General features: G+C 48.8%; 1 protein-coding gene across 13 annotated transcripts in view; it reads right to left on the bottom strand.

Moving 5' to 3' along the window:
- Nucleotides 1–20,729, bottom strand: part of CLEC16A (C-type lectin domain containing 16A) — a 222,268-nt gene that overhangs the window by 32,055 nt on the left and 169,484 nt on the right. The window lies entirely within an intron of this gene.

Here is a 20,729-nt window from a genome sequence, read left to right as displayed (position 1 = left end):
TAGAGCATAAGAGGTCGGATGAGGGCTTGGGAGACAGAGACTGGTTCAAATCCTAACTCAAAGCTGACTGCCTGGGTAGCCTTGAGCCTGTTTCCCTGGGTACAATACGGAGGAAATAATCCCTACCTCATGCATTGTTGTGAGGAGGGGCTGATATGTACTAACTATTCAATAAACAGTAGCTGACATTATTATTGTTGTTATTTTTATTGATTTCAGAGAAGAAGGGAGAGAGAGAAAAAGAAACATCAATGATGAGAGAGAATCATTGATCAGCTGCTGGCTGCTGACTGCATGCCCACACTGGGAATCGAGCCTGCAACCTGGGCATATGCCCTGACCTGGAATGGAACTGTGACCTCCTGGTTCACAGGTCGATGCTCAACCACTGAGCAACACTGGCTGGGCAGTAGCTGGCATTATTAAGTCACAGCCCCAGGCACAGCTTTGAGCATTTCTCTCCAGACACGAGTGTCTCCCACACAAATGGAGGAGCACAATTAGCCCTGATCACCTCCAAAAAATAACACAGAGCATCGGGCATCATACTCATAGGAAGTTATTGCAGTGAGTTGGACAGAGTGGCTATGTATCATCTACCAGCACCAGGAGGTGACTTCCATGGCAACAAGCAGATATTGTTCACCTGTTTTCTCAATTCTACCACACAGTCTGCTTGCCACTTCAGAGGTTTTCAACAAATGCTCACAGCAGTGATTCTAATACCTACTTTCTTTCCCAGAAGTCATGATTCTGAGGTCAGACCACAAGCAAGAGAGATTTCTGGAAAGGTATGAAGTGCAAACTTATCTCATAATTTACAGGAAAGAAAAGGGAACAAGAGGCTATTTTACCAGTAAAAACATAGTCTTTTTCTTCAAAGTCAAAAAGAAATGGAAAAAGGAAAATTTTAGGGAAGAGGAAGAGTGCCAGGTGAGTCTGGATTGCATCAAGGTTTCCAAATTATTCCGGAATGCGTTGTGGGTTCCAATTTCCCCCCCCCCCCCCACATTTGGACTGCTTTAAGGAAAATGTTGCATAAATTAGACTATTTTATGATCAAAATGGGACACAAGTAAGATAACCTGGTCTTTAGAAAAAGGTGACAACTTTGTGACAGTCTGAGTAGTTTAGAACTGTTTTTTAAAACTGTAAGAGCTTTATGGAGATATAATTCACATACTGTATAATCTACCCATTTAAAAGGGACAATCCAATGATCCTTAGGCTATTCTGAGTTATGCAGCCATCATTATAATAATTCATTTTAGAACTAGTTGTGATTAGAACCTGTAGCAGGAGGTTCCAAACACATTTATCCCTGACTCTGCCGAATGAGCCTTTAAAGACCTCCCACTCCGGATTCTGCCATTTGTCCTCTTGTATGGGGCATAAAACATTTCATTCTTCACATCAGGACTGAGCTCAAGAACTTTCCATCCCAATAGAACTCACCAGAAAAATGCCCTGGGTCCAATTACTCCTCCCATGCTCATTGCTAACGAGGGGAGGAGACCTGGGTTGATGCTGGGAGTGAGCTCAGCCAAAGCAGTGGCAGGTGACACGTGGACAGCCACATGTTCATTCCTTGGGAGTGCAGGCAGCCTGTGGGCCAAGGCATCAAGGCTCTCCCGTCCGTGCAGGCTCCTGTGTGGGATGGATTCCTGCCAGCTTTGCTCCTCCATCTCCCCCCAGGTCAACACCCCTTCCTCACAGAAGCCTTCCAGATTCCTGTCCAGGTCAGATACCGTTGTCGCACACTATCCCAGCTCTCAGTCCACTCCTCCAGGGCCCCGATCATGGTTGTCAGTTCTGGACTATCTATAGCAAACAGTGCCTGGGAGCTCCAAATGGACTGATCGCTTTGGTTCATCTGAGTCTACAGTGAATAATGCCTAGGACATAAAGAGGATATTGAAGACTTGTTGGCTTGCTCCATCCATCCACCCATCCATCCAATACTTCCCAAGCACTACCTACCTATAAGCTTTCAGTGCAGCTCCAAGAGCTGGACATTTAGCAGTAAACAAAGCACAGTGTCTTCTATCTTGGAGCTTACAATTCAATAATGGGATGGGGTGGGATGGAGAGGTGGCGTGGGCAGACAGTGAGAAAACAGAAAATGTTGGGAGGAGAAGAGTGTTACAAAGATAATTAAGCAGGACATGGGAGGTCTAGAGTGCTGGGCGTGGGGCAGGGCTGTGATTTACACAGGAAGGTCAGGGAAGACCTTGAAGGCAGTGAGGATAGAGCCACCAAGTACCTGGGATGAGAGTGCTCCAAACAGAGGCCACCCAATTCAAGGGCTGCAAGGTGGGCAAGCCTGGCACGGTCAAGCCTCTGACGGAGGCCCCTGTGGCTGCCTTGGAGGAGGTCAGAGGGACAGTGGGGAGAGGTGAGGTCAGTTTTAGAAGGAGCAGAGGGACCAGACTATGTGGGCCCTTGGCGACCACTGTCAGGAATTTGGCTTGCATCGGGAGTGAAATGGGAGCCAGTGACAGATTTAAACAGAGGACATATGATCTGATTTACACCTGAAAAGGATCTTTCCAGCTACGGTGCTGAGAACAGACCAAAGAGGCCAAGATTTTGAAGGCCAAGATCAGGAGTCAGCAAACACTATCCTGCAGGTCAAATCCCCAAATCCAGCAACGGGCCTCTTTTTGGAAGTAGAATGTTACTGGATTGCAGCCATGCCCACTCATTTATATATTGTCCATAGCTTCTTGGCTGCTATGGGAGAGACAGACTGTGACAGAGACCACATGGCCTGCAGAGCCTTAAATATTTGGCTCTTGAAGAAAAGTTTGCCAATTTCTGGCCTAGGAGATGGGATGCAGGGTGGGAGGGGACTGGATTCTGACCATATTTCCCAGTAGCAACACCGACCTGAGTAAGCAAGCTCTGGCCCTGGAGTGGACAAACCAGCGATGTGGGTTCCAGCTGGGAGGACATGTTTTCAGCCACCTCTTCCTTCCAGCTAAGTATGGGTCATGGGGTCCCAGCCTGGGACCAGCCCCTGAGAATGATGTTTTCTTTGTCTGTTTGGTGTTTTATATTTATTTATTAAATTGATTGGGGTGACATTGGTCAACATGAACATATAGGTTTCAGGTGTGGGTTTCCATGTTACAAGATCTGTATATTGCACCGTGTGCCCACCTCCCAAAGTCAAATCTTCTCCTCTCACCTTATATTAATTAGGACCCCCTTCTCCCCTACCCCCTTCCCTCTGGCATCACCACACTGCTGTTTATGTCCACAAGTTTCAGTTTTATATCCCACATATGAGTGAAACCATATGGTTCTTAGCTTTTTTCTGCCTGACTTACTTCACTTAGGAATGACTGTTTTCTGCTCCGAGGGCTGTGTGGTCAGTTTAGAGGGCAGCCTTTAGTGTGCCTCTAGGCCAGGGGTCCTCAAACTATGGCCCGCGGGCCACATGCAAATACAAATATTGTATTTGTTCCCGTTTTGTTTTTTTTACTTCAAAATAAGATATGTGCAGTGTGCATAGGAATTTGTTCATAGTTTTTTTTTTAAACTATAGTCCGGCCCTCCAACGGTCTGAGGGACAGTGAACTGGCCCCCTGTTTAAAAAGTTTGAGGACCCCTGCTCTAGGCCCTGTGATAAAGTCACAGGAGGTCATCCCCACATAGTCTCATCTCCTGCTACCCCCGCCCCATTCAGGCAAGGCTGCTTGTAGGACCCATGTGCACACTGTGTTTTCATAACCCGGGATGCCCCACATTTAATCTGATCCGCCCATCAATACTCCTTCCAGCGCCCACCTTGCCCTCCATTTTGGGAGAGGCTGGTGCCCCTTTCCTGGGCTTCCACTCCATCACAGCGCAGATCAGACTATGCAGCAACAGTGGGTTAGGTGTCACCCAGGACACTGTGAACTCCTTGAGGGAAGGGCCCATCCAAAACTTTCCACTCCCCAGTTCTGGGCAGAGCGTGAAGCAGAGCAGTGCCCATATGGGTTTCCTCTAAGCATGACAAGCTTTGAAGAACTGGAGCCTCCTGAAACTGGGCCCAGGGCACCAAGTATACCTGCTCAGTTGTGCTGGACCGCATGCCACACAAGTGCATGGGAGGTACAGTGGGGCCTTGACTTACGAGTTTAATTCGTTCCATGACGGAGCTCGTAACTCAAATTACTCGTATGTCAAATCAAAAAGTGAACGAGTGAGACCCGTGATGCTGGGCTGATGTTGTGGTGTTCACTGTGATGTTCACTGCGCCAACTAGCGGTGGGGTATCTGACGCTGGCTCATAACCCGAATTTTAGCTCGCAACTCAAAGCAAAAAATCGGCCGAGAGACGGCTCGTATCTCGAAAAACTCGTTAGTCAGGACACTCGTAATTCAAAGCCCCACTGTACTCAGTGAACATTTGTGGATTAAAGAAATGAGAATCAGGCCATGGCATTTGACCCCAGTGGTTACCCAGAACCCTCTTGAAAGGCCACCTAAGAGAAATTCAGTGAGATCTTTCCATCTCTACCAGTGTTGTCAAGACTGGAAGAACAATACAGTGACTTAGGGAACTTCAAAAACACCAGTGACCCTCTCCTAACTGGGCTGCACTGGGCCTGGGCAGTGGGGTTTTTTAAATGCTCTTGGGTGTCTAGAAATATGAAGCCAATCCGAGGGCCGCAGGGTTAGGCTGGTTCCGCCTAGGGCCTCTAAGCCGAAGATCCTGCATGGCCTGGGACTCCATGCTTCCTCTGCCCCTGGCACTATGAGGGCAGGTCCTATGGGCCTCTCTGGCTGAGAGTAGGGGTTCTAATCGACTGGCTTCCTGATCGCCTAGTTGGCTGTCCCACAAAAGCCATGGAAGCCATGGGGCCATGGAAGGACAAGTCTGCCTACTTGGAGAAGCCAGGAGCTGAGCTGAAGGCTGTGCTGAGCTGAGCTGAGCAGGCCCCATCATGCCGGCATGGTACTGCTATGCCTCATTTGGGTGCAGTTCTGACCAAAGTTGAGGGGTATGCTTACTCTAAGGTGGATGAAATGAAGCTGGGACCAATGGACCAAGTGGTTTGCTGAGAAAGTGCCGCATGCCAGGGACAGGAGACACTTGCAAGGCATGGTTTTGGGCTTCCAGCTGTTTGTAGATTTGAGGTCAATAACTTAGAAGCAGTTGTCCCCCCATGCATGGGCTTGTTAGTTATGGGGTTCTGATACCTCTGGCAGGCCTCTGAGCCATATCAGTCATAACACAGGATAGGGAATAAGAGTACAAATGAGAATGTAGAGAGGAAGGCTGGCAAGAGCATGGGCCAGAGTAAGGCAGAGGTGGGATGGAACGCTGGTGTTGCTGACTCACTGTGCAAGTCCAGGTAAGTCACTTAACCACCTGAACCTCAGAAAACCTCAACTGTAAAATAAGCATAAACCTGCCTCTCCCCAGAGAGGGTCTAAAGGTGAGATAATGAATCCAAGTAACATGGTTGGTACAGCTTGAAGCACAGAATGATGGGGAGCCAGGGAGCCTACCCGCCTACTGGTGGGAGCCAGGGATCCTGTCCCTGTCAGAGAGGAGGAGCTAGGGAGCCCTCGTCTGTGCCCGTGCCTCCCTGCCGCAGGGGCCTCGCACATGCTGTCCCCTGCCTGAGACACTTTCTCACCTCCCCACCCAGTTTGCTCCAATGAATCCTTCCACTACCAGCCCACACCACCTACTCAGGGAAGCCTTCCCTGACCCCCACTAGAGAAGGCCAGGCCTCCCATTATTAACTAATTATTTACTGATATGATTACTTGAATAGTGCCTATCAGGCTTAAAAGACTATACGCTCCATGTGGCAGGGCCATGCATGTCTGGTTTGCAATGGCTGCCACCCCAAACCCAAGCACAGCACCTGGCACCTAGCAGATGCTCAACAAATGTTTGCTGAACAAAGGAATGAATGGAAAGGTGAACTCCACAGCTTTCCACCTTTGTAGATCTATGAAGGCAATGAGCTAAAGAAATCCCCAAACTTGCATCATTGAAGGGCTTAACTATACTCTGGGCTAGCCCCAGCACCTTCCAGAAAGTTTCTAAATTCACCCCTAACCAGCAGTCCTCAAATCCCTACTGCAGAAGTTCCTGTGCTCCGCGAGCCCACCAGCATTTTCCATGGCATGTCAGTGCCTTATTATTTTTTTTAAAAAGAGTTCTGGCTGAGAGCCAGCCCAGACTGCAAAAAGTAGGAGAAAAAGCTGTTGATACATCACACCAATTGGGCAAATGTCACTTGGCTTGGGGAAGCCTAGACAACCACTTAGTGCCGCTGCCAAGCACAGGCATCTTGGCCTGATTTATCAGCGAGCCCTGACACACATGCTCAGAAACCCTTGGCTAGCAGTGAAGAGAGGCGCTCAGGAGCCACTTGTAAAGGCTGCAGTTGAGATCACGGTGTCCCAGCTTCCAGCTGAGGCTCCCCCAGGAAAAGGCCAAGAACTTCTTAAGGTTCCTAGGCCAGTGATGGCGAACCTTTTGAGCTCGGCGTGTCAGCATTTTGAAAAACCCTAACTTAACTCTGGTGCCGTGTCACATATAGAAATTTTTTGATATTTGCAACCATAGTAAAACAAAGACATATTTTTGATATTTATTTTATATATTTAAATGCCATTTAACAAAGAAAAATCAACCAAAAAAATGAGTTCACGTGTCACCTCTGACACGCGTGTCATAGGTTCGCCATCCCTGCCCTAGGCCCTGAGGACCCCTGGACACTGGACTAAGCAGACTGTGGGGTTAGACAGCCTACGAGTGGGTTTTAGTAACACCATTTACCAACAATGTGATCTGGGGCAAGTTACTTAACCTCTCTGAGTCTCAGCCTTCTTACCTGTTATGTCAGAGGTGGGGAACATCTGGCCGTGGACCGTATAAGGCCTGCAAAATCATTTGGTCTGGCCCTGCCAAGGCATTAGGGTTGATTTAAATGTTTGACCAAATATAGCAGGTTAATATTTTAATTGATAATTTTGTATGGCCCACGAATGATGTTATAAATATCTAAATGGCCCTTGGCAGAAAAAAGGTTCCTCACCCCTGTGTTACGTGGACAGTAACAGGGTCTTCCTCCCCAGGTTGCTGATCGTGGAGACATTTAGCCTGATGCTGGCAATGCACGGGCCCCAGAAAATACTCTTCCTCAGGGATGCCATTTAGACATTTCAACCTCAGAATGGCTCAGCAGGGCAGAATGCAAAGCACACCACCACCTCCTGGAGGTGGGACCTGGGGTGTCACCTCATCACTTGAGCGGCAGTTTCCCCATGGCACTGTAGAGATCACAAATGGGAAATGCTTTGCCAACCCGAGGTGCTACATGACAGCGCCATCCACAGGAGCAGATCTGTCATGACCAGGCAAGTTGTACTCAACCTGTCACTGACCACATTAGCCAACATGTAGCCCTGCCCAATTGCTCTTGGCTTCTGAGGGGACCCCAATGGCCCCTGCACTGCTGTCTCCAATCCACCCATCACCCAGTAGCCACAATGAGCTCAAACATGAATCAGGTCCAGCACTGCTCTGCTTAAAGCTCCCTAAGGCTCCCCAGAGCTCTCAGGATAAAATTCACACCCCAACCCCCAGGCCTACCCGACTCCCACCTGGTGACCTTCTCCCCTACCCCCACCCCTCACTCCCTGCGTTAGAGGTGTATGGATCCTCTAGGTGACAGCCCTGTTAGGGATTGCCCCCACAATAATCTCTGGCACAGTGGTCACCCCATTTCTATGTCTGCCTGCCCCACGTGGCTACTGGCTGCACGAGGGCCTGGCACGGGCCTGCAGAAGGGGCTCCACGCACACCTGCTGGAAGGATGCACGATACCTGTGATGGTGCCTTCTCAGTGGCTCTGGCAGGGCAGCAGTCCCTTGCTTGACAGAGCCTGAGAGTATCTGTGAGGGCTCTGTGGAGCGGCGTGCAGGAGCTGGGTCAGCTGCTCTGCAAGGGGCTTGAGCCCTGGACACAAGGCTGGCCACCCCGAGCTAGAGGCCCTGGGCAGGCAATCTAGCTCCCTGGCTCGCCCTTATCAATAGCAGTGACTATGACAATGCTATGCCAGCAGGAGGCACCTATAGACATTGGTCCAGGGCTAAGCGCCTGCCCCCGTGAGAGAGCTCTTATCATCAGCCCCATTTTATAGAAGAGGAAACTGAGGCTCAGGGGCTTACATCACACAACTGTCAATGCGTAGGTGGGCCGACTCCAGGGCGTGTGCCTCTAACCCATGGCAATGGGATGTGGCACAGTTTAAGCAGAATGGTGGCACTTCTGGCACACAGTAGGTACCCAAGTACTCGTAGCTTTTAAGCTGCTCAAGGCCAGAAGCTTCCTGTGGGTGTCTCAGCCAGCACAAAGGGCCCCTCTGTGCCGGTGGAGACAGCAGTTCGTGCGGGGTAGTTTCTGCATTTGCTCTCTGCTGAGGGTGGAGTGAAGAGGTCAGAGAGAGGGGACTATGAGAAGGCTGTGGCCTCCATCAGGCCTGGGCACTGTTTGAGGAAGCAAGAACACTGCTCTGAGCTGGTGGACGTTTCCCTGGGGCGTCAGGCTGGAAATTTGGCTCAAAAGAGTGCATTTTTCCAAAATGCCCAAAATTTTACAAATGTCAACTATTTCAGAACACTGTCCAGTTTACTAAGGGTAGTGGCAGGGTGTTTGGGGACAGTCGGCCCATCCACACCGACTCTTCCTGCCATCTCGCCACCCTGATGACTTAGAGGACCTGCTCAATCCAAGAGGCTAGAGCGTGGGTGGGACCCAGCATCTGAGGCCTGTGAAGTCAACACGCTCAGAAAGCCACAACAAAGAGCGGCTTTAACTCAGAAGCTCCACGGAGCCCATATATCAACCTAACAGGAAAGGAAAGAACACTGAATAGGAGATAACCTTTTTCTCAGGAAGCAGGTAGAAGAGGTATTCAAAAGAGCAGGTGTCTGAAAGCAGTTTCTCTTTCTGTGTGTGTGTGTGTGTGTGTGTGTGTGTGTGAGAGAGAGAGAGAGAGAGAGAGAGAGAGAGAGAACACGAACTCCAGGACCCTGGACAAGTGACTTTGCTTTCTGAGTCTTACTAGTCCCAGCTATGAAGTGGGATTAGTAATGACAGTTTTTACATATTTATCTCCTTATTTTACGTGAAGCAATTAGCCAGTGCCTAGCACATAGCTGGCATTCAATAAATGGGACTTTTATCCTAGGGTCTTGACAAAATCTGTGAGGCTAGAAGTATGCCACAGATACTATGCACCTGAATTTTTACTAACTCGCAAATATTTTGGAAGGAGCCATTGCAATCACAGTCCACATTTAGAATTTCACATGGTTGAAGCATTTACTCCTGAAATCATGTTGGACTGTAACTCTGCAGACAAAGAAAAACAATTCACCAGCCCCAATGTGATGGGCTTCAGAATGCTTCTGCGATTACTCTGTGCTGAAGGCAGCAGGCTGCTTAAGTGTGAAGAGATGTCACAAAATAGCTATTCCAGTCACACTGGGATAATATTGACTTTCTGTCCTTTGGGAATTTCAGATGTTAAAAAAACAGCACCGTGTTTTTGGAGAAAAGCACATTTATGCAAAATGCCATGGCTGGACCGCCACAAATAAAGGAAGCTGTATTTTAGTCGTGGGATGCTGGCTGCAGAGAGAAACGAATCACAGAAAGTCATAACCTCAGCGGAGATCCCAGGCGGCAGGAGCAGAAGCCATTGGTGGCCCCACTGCGCCAAGCTCTGACGTTCTGTCTGGGGTGACAACTCAAGCCATGGGCAGGGCCAGGAGACCTCTGCGAGCCCCTGGAAAGCTTTCCCATCATTGCACCTCCTGAAGGCCTCCTGGACAGAACAGGATCCACAAGGAATGAGGATGCTGCTGGAGCAGAAGTTGGGAGTCACCAAAATGCCCTTGTTAGCTATATTCACAGAGAGCATTCAGAGAGAAACCAAGGCTCTTTGATATTGTGCCTTGAACTAGCCCTGTGGCGTCCCATTCCTTTCAACCACATACTTCATTGGTCACCAAATCCTGTTAGTTCCACAGCCTAAATATTTCTGGACTCACTTCATGGTTACTTACCTCAGGGAAATTCTTGCGCAAGGGTGCACGGAGGCGCCCATTATTTGTTAAGGAAAGAAGTTGGCCGCAACCTACATATCCATCCATGGGGGATTGGCTAAGTAAACAGTGGGTTGCCCACGTGATGGACTGTCCTGCAGCAGTCAACAATGAGTGAGGGTGCTCTTATGAACATGAAAAAATCCAAGACATATTGCTCAGTGAAAACAGCATTCCTTTAGGTTAAAAAAGGCAATATAATAGTATAGTACAAATACACTATGTAAACGTGCAGAAAAAGGTATAGGACATACATCAAGCTGAGGAAGGGGGACCTCTGTGGAAAGACTTTTTCTCATCCGTAACACGGGCATAGCACCACCTACTGCACAGGTGGTGAGCGCCAAGGGAAAGCTGAGTGTGCCTTGGGTCTTTCTTCCCATCCCCTTCTCCCCTGCCCTTCCCGACTCCTGTCAACCCAAACCCTGACTCATCACTCCTCTGCCTTAGAACCTTCAGTGATTTCCTCCCAGGGTAAAATTCTAATCCTTCAGCAGACCGAAGTCCTTCGCCATCTGACCCTACCCTAGTGTTCCAGCCTCTTGTCACTTCCCTAATCCATGGCCATGCCACCAAATATACCTGTCCCTCATGCCTTCGCACATGCTGACCCCACCATGTCTGCCTCTGTGCTCTGCAGGACCTGTTTATAAGCCCATCGCCTCATCCAGTCCTCTCTGTATGGTTGGCACAACATTTATTTGACTCACAAGAGACCCCAGTAAATACTTGCTAAATGCATCCTCACCTTCCTGACTGGAGGACTCAATGGCTTATGTCTCTCTGAACTGTCAGCACTATTATTGTGTCCCTCCTTTTCTGCTTTGGTTCTTCTCACTCTTAGCGGGTCTCATGATTAACAACTCTCTAGCCATCTGCACACTTAGCAATGCCACTTACTTGTGTTCCCTTCTCTTGGATCCCAAGGTAGGCAGTATGACTGGTTCTTGTGAAGTGATAAAGTGATTCTCAAGTTTTGTTCTGGGGGGACCCTGGGGTTCCTTGAGATAGAGTTATTTTAAGGCAAAAATTAAACCAAGGCGGTCTTTTTCTATTTCACAGATAAAATTAAGGGCTAGCGTTTTCTGTTTCTGGGTTTTATCCCACAAATGAGTCATCAATCCTTGGCATTTGTTAACACGTATTTGCTAATGAGAACTTACAGTTGATAAAACAAATGACTCGGCAACAAAAAATAAACATCAATGGAAAAAGTCTCAGAAGATTTCTTCAAATAACATTACGGACTTTTCCTTTAGACGCAGAGACTTGCATCCACAGAACAGAGCCACGTTCTCTGCTAGTTTCCGTGCTCCTGGTTCATACAATGAAGTGGATACAGCAATCATTTGTGGTGTTCTGCCACCAAATGCTCTGCAGGACTGAGGACACTGTGGCACGTGGAGCGGAAAGCGGAAGGTGTGGCCTGGTGCAAATCCCAGGCTGGCCACCTGTGTGGCACTGGGCCAGGGGTTCCCCCTTTCTGAGCTCAGGTTTCCTGATCTGCAGACTAAGGAATGGTGCGGGCCTCTCAGGGCTATTGTAAGGTTCAGCGGGAAGCGCCCAGCTCAGGCGGGGGTGGAGAAGGAAGTCAGTGTTGCGGGTGATCGGGAGTATGCTGGGCTGGGGACTGTAGGGGACAGATCTCTGTTCTTCTCTGGCCCTGGCTGTGCCTCTAGGAGCTGTGGACCGTCAGGCAAATCATACATCACAATTCTCGTGGCACATCTGCAGGAGGCAGATTCTGCCCTGTTTTATCAGCTCCTGGAGAAAGCGTTCCTGAAATGATCAAACCTGTACAACTCCAGGGTCTCTGTTAGTTACAGCAGACGGGGCTATTGGATTATTAACTCTGTGCAAACTTATTTAATGTGTAGAAAGGGAACCTATAATTTGGGGTTCCTGGGTCAGCCCCGACTAATAATGACAATAAAAAACACTGAGGGCTGCCAACCTTTATTGCCTGCTGCACATGTGTGAAGGCACTTATATGAATTAACTTGAACAGCCTAATGAGGTAGGTGACATATTCATCCTCACGTTTTTCAAACTGTGGTAAAATACACATAATATTTACCGTATTAATGATGTTTTAGTATACAATTCAGCAGTATTAAGGACACTGGCACTGCTATGCACTGTCCCACTTTTTATTTATTTCCCCACTAAATAAACAGGCCCAATGGGGCAAACCATCTGGCCCAAGGCCATGGAACAAGTAAAGCTGGGGCCAGGACCTGAACTGGACTGTGCGCTACAGGCTGTGCTAAGCCATCTCCCTCTGCCGGCTCTCACCTGGGCAACACGCTGCTGCTGAGAAAAGAAGCCCCACAAAGGATGGACAGGAAGCGCAATGACAAAGGCACCGGAGTTTACTTTATGGCAACTGCAGGGTGTGAGAGCTAGTGCGTTCTCTCTCCTTGCTGCTTTTCTATCTTTCCCAATTGTCCTGCAGTAAATGTGCCCGAGTGGGACTACGAAATTCAGAGATGAGAACTGACAGACACCGCTTCTCGGAGACAGGGACAGGCGCGCACACTCGCTCTGGCACATGTCCGCCTGTGCAGTGCCCCGGGGAGGCTGCCCTGCAGGGGCCCGCTTGAGCCTACAGAGCATTCCAAGGCATAACTGAGGCCCAAAGGCTAGAGTGAAGCTGGGGTTTGGATCTCTTCCCACAACCTCCTGCACAGCTCTCCATGCTCCTCTCCATGAGGAATCTGGGAGTGTTCCCTGCTCTCTGACGCTCTGTAAAGGCCCTGGGCATGCAGTCACTTCAATGGTTTGAAGTAGGTAATGACCCTGAGAAGTGAGGCAACATTCAATTCTTCGGAACTGTTCTCCTCCCTGACTCCACCCCCGGGGAAAAGTTGTTTGGGGCACGATGTTTGGCTCTGCCTGCTGTTTGCTGTGTTTCGCAAGGGGATGGCTCCTCAGACAAGCGCTAACGTCTCTATTGGGAAAGTGTCTTTGGGGACATGTTCCAAGTGAGGAAACCTCGCGGGCCCTGGTTCAGTAGGAGGCTCCTGCCGGGCAGTGTGCTCAATGTCCTCAGGCTCTCTTCAAGGTGGCCCTGGGTGCTCTGGGAAGAGGGCTGGCAAGCAGGGACCCTTGAACTCAGCTCAGGGCTGACTTCTGAGTGGGATTGGTCCCCACACCCCTGACCTAACCACCTGAAGGCTGACCTCTTGGAGATAATTGCGAGAAAGCTTTGAAGGGGCTGAAATCCTGCTGCTTTTGCGCAGGCAGGATTCTGAAGTCTCATTTCTGCTTTTTGTTCATGATAAGCCAGGAACACGGGGATCGGCCTTGACGTGACTGTGACCTCCAGCCTGGTTGGGAAGTGGTGGCTGTGGGAAGTGAGTGTCTTTCTGCAGCACTGCTTGCCAGGTTTGTCCCTGATCCATGGAGGTGGGCTTGGAGAACGAGGACTTGGGAATGTGTGAGTATAGCGTACAGAGGACGGAAAAGGCAAACGCTCTGTGACAGGGCTGCCTGAGTGTCCCCTCTCTGCAGAGGCAGGTGGCAGAACCGTCCCGTGAAGCTGCTCAGCCATTGCCAATGCCGGTCTCGAAACAAATGGGATTTAGAGGCAGGAAGTGGAGGCACGGATCTCAGCCGGCCTCGCTTTGGCCCTGGGGCCTTGGTCTGGGCCTCAGTTTCTTATCTGTAGAGCAGAGCAGCTGATACCAGCTGTCAGCACTGTTCAGAGGATAGAATGAATGCATACAAAGCACCTGGCACAGCTAATTTTTCTGGTCAACTACAACCCACACTCACAGAAATACATGACTTTTCTAGCCAAAACATGTCTAGGGGCAGAGCCAACGACACGGTTTTGCCTCATACCAGTAAGGCCTCAGGTGTTAAGAATTCACTGCAGATGCATCAAAAGTGAGTCAGGAATTAAAGGGCATGTAAGGGATCAGGGTCTGAACAGACAGACCTGAGTTCAAAGCCTCACTCAGAAGAAAGATTTTACTATTTTCTGTTTTTGCATGTGAAGAAGGACCAGATATCAGATACCCTTCTCCCAGATCAATACATTTTACTAAAAAAAAAAAGTTTCTGTAACTCACCTTCCCCCGACCCCCATCCCCACCCCCACCCCCAGTGGCCGGAGTTTCTGACCAGGGAGCAGAGGCTGGGAGGGGTTACCAGGGAGTGGGGAGAGTGGAGGAAGGTGCAGGCAGGCTCTCCTTCCCGTGTGACTAAAGAAGGGGTATCTTTTTGCCTTGGGGAGCTGGAAGGAGAGAATTGGCTCCAATTTTATAACTGGAAACAAGAAAAAGAATAGGCCTAAAAAATTAGTTTCTGGGAAACGCTGCCATGAGATGGCATCAGCACCTAGTGCGTTATGCCCAGGGGTGAAGTCAGAACTGAGGTCTATGAATTAAACATTGATTTTCTTTGCTCTTTTTTAGATGTCAGTCCGAGGCTTTGTGGCCAGCTCAGCTGGCTCCAGGCACACTGTAATCTTTGCATTCTTCTTCAGTTACTCAACTGCCAAGGCTGGCACTGGGACTGCCACTGCCTTTCCACAGAACTTCTAAGTGTTCTGGGTCAGTGACCTATAGGGTGGGTTGCTCACCTTTGAGAAAGTAACACCTGTGGAGGGCACGGCTCTCCTATGCTCGCGGATTTAAATGTTGGCCCAGAGACTCAGTAGGACAAGAAGCTGGGACAAGAAGTGGTTAAGCAGAGATTGGCCCTGACGGGATGAAGTTTGACTCTGCAGATGGCACCCCGAGCCACCACCAACTGGTACAGGTGCCAGACCCAGGCATGAACAAGACGGTGCCACCCCTGCTGCAGGGGTTTACAGTCTGAGACACAGAACAATTCATCCAGCCCAGCTTCCTTCCGCCAATCCTCGTCTCCGCCCGCCATGGCTAGTCCTCAGCACTGCTCTGTCACTGTCAGCAGTCAAGGGCAGGAGGGCCAGGGCCCCAGCACCTTCCGTGCTAGTGCAGGACAGTGAGGCAGATGGGAAGACAAATGGGACAGCTTCACTCATGATAAGGGCTCTGAAGACCTTGAGAAAATAGTTCCTCAAAAACTATTGTATTACCATCTGACCCAGCAATTCCACTCCTAAGTAGATACCTCAAAGAACTGAAAACAGATGCTCAAACAAAACCCTGTACACACACTCATAGCAGCACTAGTAACACTTGCCAAAAGGTGGAAACAACCCAATGTGTCCATCAATGGGTGAAGAACTGGATGAACTTAAGTGGTACATCCATACAATGGAATAATATTTAGCCATGAAAAGGAATGAAGCTCTGATACCTGCGACAAGATAAACAAACCTTAAGAAGATGATGCTAAGTGAAAGAAGTTGGACACAAAGAGCCTCATACTGTAAGATTTATATGAAATATCCAGAATAGGTAAAGTCATAGACACAGAAAGCAGATTAGCGGTTGCCAGAGGCTAGGGAAAAGAGGGAATGAGAGTGACTGTTTAGTGGGTACGGGGTTTTGTTTGGGGCGATAAAAATGTTTCGAAACTAGTAGAGGTGATGGTGGCACAAGACTGTGAATGCACTAAATGGCACTGAATTGCATACTTTCAAACAGTTAGGTTATGTGAATTTCATCCCAATTTAAAAAATAAAAACCAGCTGCTGCAGAGAGGGACCGAGGTGGGTTGAGGCCCCAGGGAAAGCCCCTGAAGGGGTATCTGAGCAGAGCCCTGAATGCCCCCGAGAAGGAACCAGTCTCAGGGAAGCGTGAGGACAGAGGTCCTAAATGGGATGTGCTTGGCCCCTGTGAGGCGCAGACAGAAAGCCGGTGCAGCTGAAATGCTGGGTGGTATTATGCAAAGAGAGCAGAGAGGAGGAGAGGAGAGAGGTGCCGACAGTGGAAAGAGGGCCAAGGGGCCATGGAGAGGGGCTGTGGACAGGAGGTGCTGGGGGATTTTAAGCACTGCCACTGCAGCTAAAAGGTTGGTGGGGCTTGGCTCATGAGAAACAAGGTCATGTCATTAAGTCCCCATCAGTGAGGACCAGTGGTGTCAACCTGCTTAACTGTCCCACTCAAATCCCACAATGCCCTCTGGGCTGTAGAGCCCTTCTATTCAGATAAGAATTAGGAAGGGTCCAGGAAGGACCCACATGAGAGAGACTGTGATGTTCTGCTTACCACTCTGCTACCAGGGGAACACCTGGGAGCAGCTCTTGGCCAGAAGGAGCCCAGGAGTGGGTGGAGGCTGCTCTGGGAGGCCAGGGCCCTGGCCCTCTGACTGGGCTTCTGCTCTGGGTCTACTGGTCCGCTTGGTGTTCATGGAGAGACTGCCCTCGTGGCTCATTTGGAAATTCACTGCCCGCCCCCCACTCCCAACTGCCCCAATGACAGTTTCTGGCAATCAGCTGTCACGGTGGGTCAGTGGGACGGGTCCTTGTGGCACTAACCATGGGGCCTGCACCTCAAAGCCAGACTCCAGAACCAGTCCTGCCTGCCACCCCAATACATCACCACTGTGGGCCAGGCACGCACACATGCCTCTGCCCTTGTGAAGACAACCATTCTGTGGGGCAAGAGCCATCAACATAAAACCAGCTAATAAATAGAAACTATGACTTCTTCCCAAGCCAAATGGAAGAAGAAAAATATATCAAAGTGGCTAGTTGTCTATTAGGCCTGATTTATATTCTACTTTAATATCTCTTCTAAGGAAATGAGAGGCATAGTTTCATCAAATATAATCATTTATAGCTTCTAAAGGGGAGACAAAGTGCTCTATGACAATTACTTGGGCCTGCAGATAGAACTGGAAGATGTGTCATGACAGTGATGGCTTGTCCAGCAGTCACCTCGAGGCAGGTGGCCAGAGTGAGGACCCCACATAGCCTGGGAATCTGCAACAGCGCAGCCTACGGCAAGCGACCCAGCAAAGGGCTGGGCTCACGGGCCACAGCTTCGGAGGCCAATCTGGGCTGTGCTCCTGATGACTCCCTCCAGCCCACTCTTTGGCTTCTGCAAACCTCTGACAAAGGTGTGGGCAGTGAAATTCAGTTGATGTGCATCTGACCCAAATCTATCATCCAGTGTATCGGCCCTCCTGGAATGCACATCTCACTCCCTTTGTTTGATGGAAATTAAGCAGAGGAATCCTCTTACAATCTTATGAAATCTTGGTTTCCTTGTCTAAGTGCCACAGAGTAAACCACCCAATGTCTAGGGTCCCAGAACGAATTTCCTCATCTTCCGGGTGTTCACACAGGGAGAAGGCATTAGGTGGGAACTGTGCCAAGGTTGTGCTCATTCTTCATTCAACAACTAGTGAACGCAGGCACAGAGCTAGGCGCTGAGATACAGTGGGGGCAGGACAGATCCAGTCCCCATGGCAGTGACATTTCTCATGGGGGAGAAAGACCATAAATAGTTACACAGATATGTCAGCCAGGTAATGAACTCAGGGTCACAGAGAAAATAAACCAGGCTAATGTGATGGAAATACCTTTCTGGGGGAGGGTATGATCAGGAAAGGCCTCTCTGAGGAGACTGAGGCCTGAGTAATTCATAGGAGGCAACCACACAGATCTGGAGAAGGATATCCAATGCAAAGGCCCTGAGGCAGGAGAGAGTTCAGTGACTTAATAGAGTAGTGGTTCTCAAAGTGTGGTCTGGGGAACCTTGGGGGCCTCCCAGGGTCAGAACTACTTTCATAAAAATAACAAGACAGCATTTTCCTTTTAATTCCATACTCCCAGGAGTACACAGAGGAGTTTTCCAGAGGCCCCATAAATACATGCTTAGGAAGCAGGAGCAGACATGAGAATCCAACTGTCTTCTATAAAGCCAGATAAATACTTAAAGCATTTATCAGTTTTAATTTCTAATCTTAAAATACCAATAGATATAATCCATATAAACCAAAGCTCTTGGGATTCCTCAATATCTTTTAAGATTATAAGGGGGTACGGAGGCCGAAATTTTGGCAAGTGCTGACTTAGAGGAGCAGTGGGGATGGTATTTGGGATGGAGGAGCTGCGTCTGAGGGGCCAGCTGGAGCCAACCACATAGTGACCATAGGATCAGAGTGAGAGATCTGGATTTTGTTCTAAGTGCAACTGGAAGCCATTGGAGGGTTGCAGGCAAGGGCTTGAATCTGATTTCTGTTCTAGAAAAATCCCTCTGGATGAATAGGAAGAAGGGTGAGACCGAAAGCCAGAGGTACTGAGGATGCTATTGCCATGATCTAGGGAGAGATGCTGGTGGCTGGGAGGGGGTGAGAGCATGGTATATTCTGTGAGCAGAGGAGGCCAGTGGGTGTGGGAGAGGGAAGAGCAGGATTCAGATGATTCCGAGATGCTGGGCTGACTACTGAGACAGCAGATGGTGAGGAGGGTGGGAGCCAGGGAGAGCGCCCCTCCCTCTCTGAGTCTCAATGGTTTCGACTTGTTCTTTAGGTCACATCTCTAGCCCAGGCCAAGGCAGGAGGGGTGCGAGGCCTCTCTAACCAAAGGCCCAGAGCAGTCGACCTGGAAAGCACATCTGTGAGCATGTCCCTACCCCAGCCCACACCTGAGCGGCACTTCCAGGGGAGAGGAACAGCCAAGGGGTGGATGGCTGCTTTCAAGCAACTACCTTTGATTTGCCAGTTCCCCTGGCCCCACCTCACATCCCAACCCTGGGACCAGCAACAGGACGCTGGGCATTCCAGCTGTGCCGACCCCTCTGCCTGGCAGGCCACTGTAGACCTGGCCACACCCCAGCAGTGGATGACCCTACAGTAACCCTGGGCTCCGGCAGGGTGGGAGAAGTAAGCAATCAGTCATTGTAAAGCCTGCTGCAAAAAGAGAGATGATTATGCAGATGTTGAAGAATGTGACATTTGCCTCTATTTATTTACTTACACTCCCCTGTTTCAGAAAGGATGGAGCGGAAATAAGCCCAGGGCATTTTTCCTTAACTCATTAGAGCCCGAGCTGAAAGAAGCTTCAATGACCCTAAAGAAATGACTTTTTAACTAATATAATGTTATATATCAACTATTTCTCAATACAAAGTTACAAAGTGGTGCTTATAAATTTATAACAACATGACAATTGTGTGTAAAAAGAAGAGAGCGAGAGAGAAAGGAAGGAAGAAATGATATTTTTAACCAGGCTAATCTATACTTAGTTAACCTAGACTCATGGTCATCACTTACATTTGCACAGCGATTATCTCTAAGGAACATGAAGCAACCTGGAGAATGTGTAACAAAGAATCCTTCAGACTCCAGAGCAGGCGAAATCATCTCCTGTTTCACAGCTGAACACAGGCAGTGCTACCATCTATCTCGTAGCCTAACACTGGTTTTAAGAATGAAAACAGCCCTGGCTTGGGTGGAAGCGTGAACTGGTGCACTTTTCCCAGAACACACGCTGCGACTACATATATCAGGATGAAAAGCCTCCCCTTTGATGGCAGGTCCATTGCTGGGAATTTATCCCACAGACACGTGAGGTTTGCACAATTGCACAGATACCCTGAGCAGGTACAAGGTGACACTCACTCAAGAGCTCAACACTGGAGACGACCCAAATGCCATCAATGCCAAAGGTTATAAAAGATTTTCTTGGTTCCTCTGCATCAAAAATACTAACAGTTATCAAGCACGAAGTTGACTTATATGTGCTAACATGTAACGCCGCCTTATTAAGTAAAACGGCCAGGCAGAATCACATATACGATATAATCCCGGTGTAAAAACAGACAAGCAAAGACATACATATGACATATAAAGAAACATTTCTGAAAGGATATGTAAAGAAATTGTTAAAAGTTTCTAGGGCCAAGTAGACTTATTTTTCATTTTATCATGTCCTGTTTGGATTTTCAAATATCATATGCTTACAGTATATATGTTTCCAAAATGAATTAAGCAAATCAAAGAATGAAAACAGAATGATTCATGGGGTGGAAGGGAAACAAGGGCCCTGACTTTGGACAGGTTCTTATGGCTGAGTTTTTTTTTAAATCGATAACTGCTTTTGAAAACATTTTTCAACATTTGTGACTGAAGTTTGAAACCCTAAATGTGGGGAGGTTAAGTTGCAGGGGCCATAGGGCCTGTTTTCTGAGGTTTTACAATGAAGAGCAAAGCTGTCTTTTGAGGGATGGGGGTGCAAAGGGAGTTACTTAAATCAGAAGTGTCAGAACAGAAAGGGGAGGGCCTGCCCTTCTGGAGAAGCAGTTCTTTCTGCTCCACCAAGGCGACCTTGAAGTTTCTATTCATGCTTCCTTTTTGGGAGAGGGGAGGAGGGGTCAGAGCTTTGGTGAAAGTGGTTAGAGAGGCTCCCAGATAGGAGACACTGGCAGCTGCCCATGGCCGGCGGGGCCCTCTCCTCAAGTCTCACTTCTTTAGGGGGTTTGCAGCAGGAATCACACACTCTCTCTTTCTAGTCACCCTACAAGGAGAAGGAAATTACTCTCCCACAACCTCATTACTAATCACCTAAGTATTTCCAAGAAATTTTCAAGAAACTTCTTTCTTAATTCTGAGAAGTCCTTCCACATCCCCAACAAATCTCTGGAAAACCAAACCAGGCGGAAGAGCACCAAAGGGAAAGCCAAGATTTCCTTCTGTGGCTTGTGTTTAATCTTGTG

This window comes from Myotis lucifugus, unplaced genomic scaffold, assembly GCF_000147115.1.
Source record: "Myotis lucifugus unplaced genomic scaffold, Myoluc2.0 scaffold_176, whole genome shotgun sequence".
Classification (NCBI taxonomy): Eukaryota; Metazoa; Chordata; class Mammalia; order Chiroptera; family Vespertilionidae; genus Myotis; species Myotis lucifugus.
The sequence above is the reverse complement of the archived record's forward strand: the minus strand, read 5'-3'. Positions and strand labels throughout refer to the sequence as shown.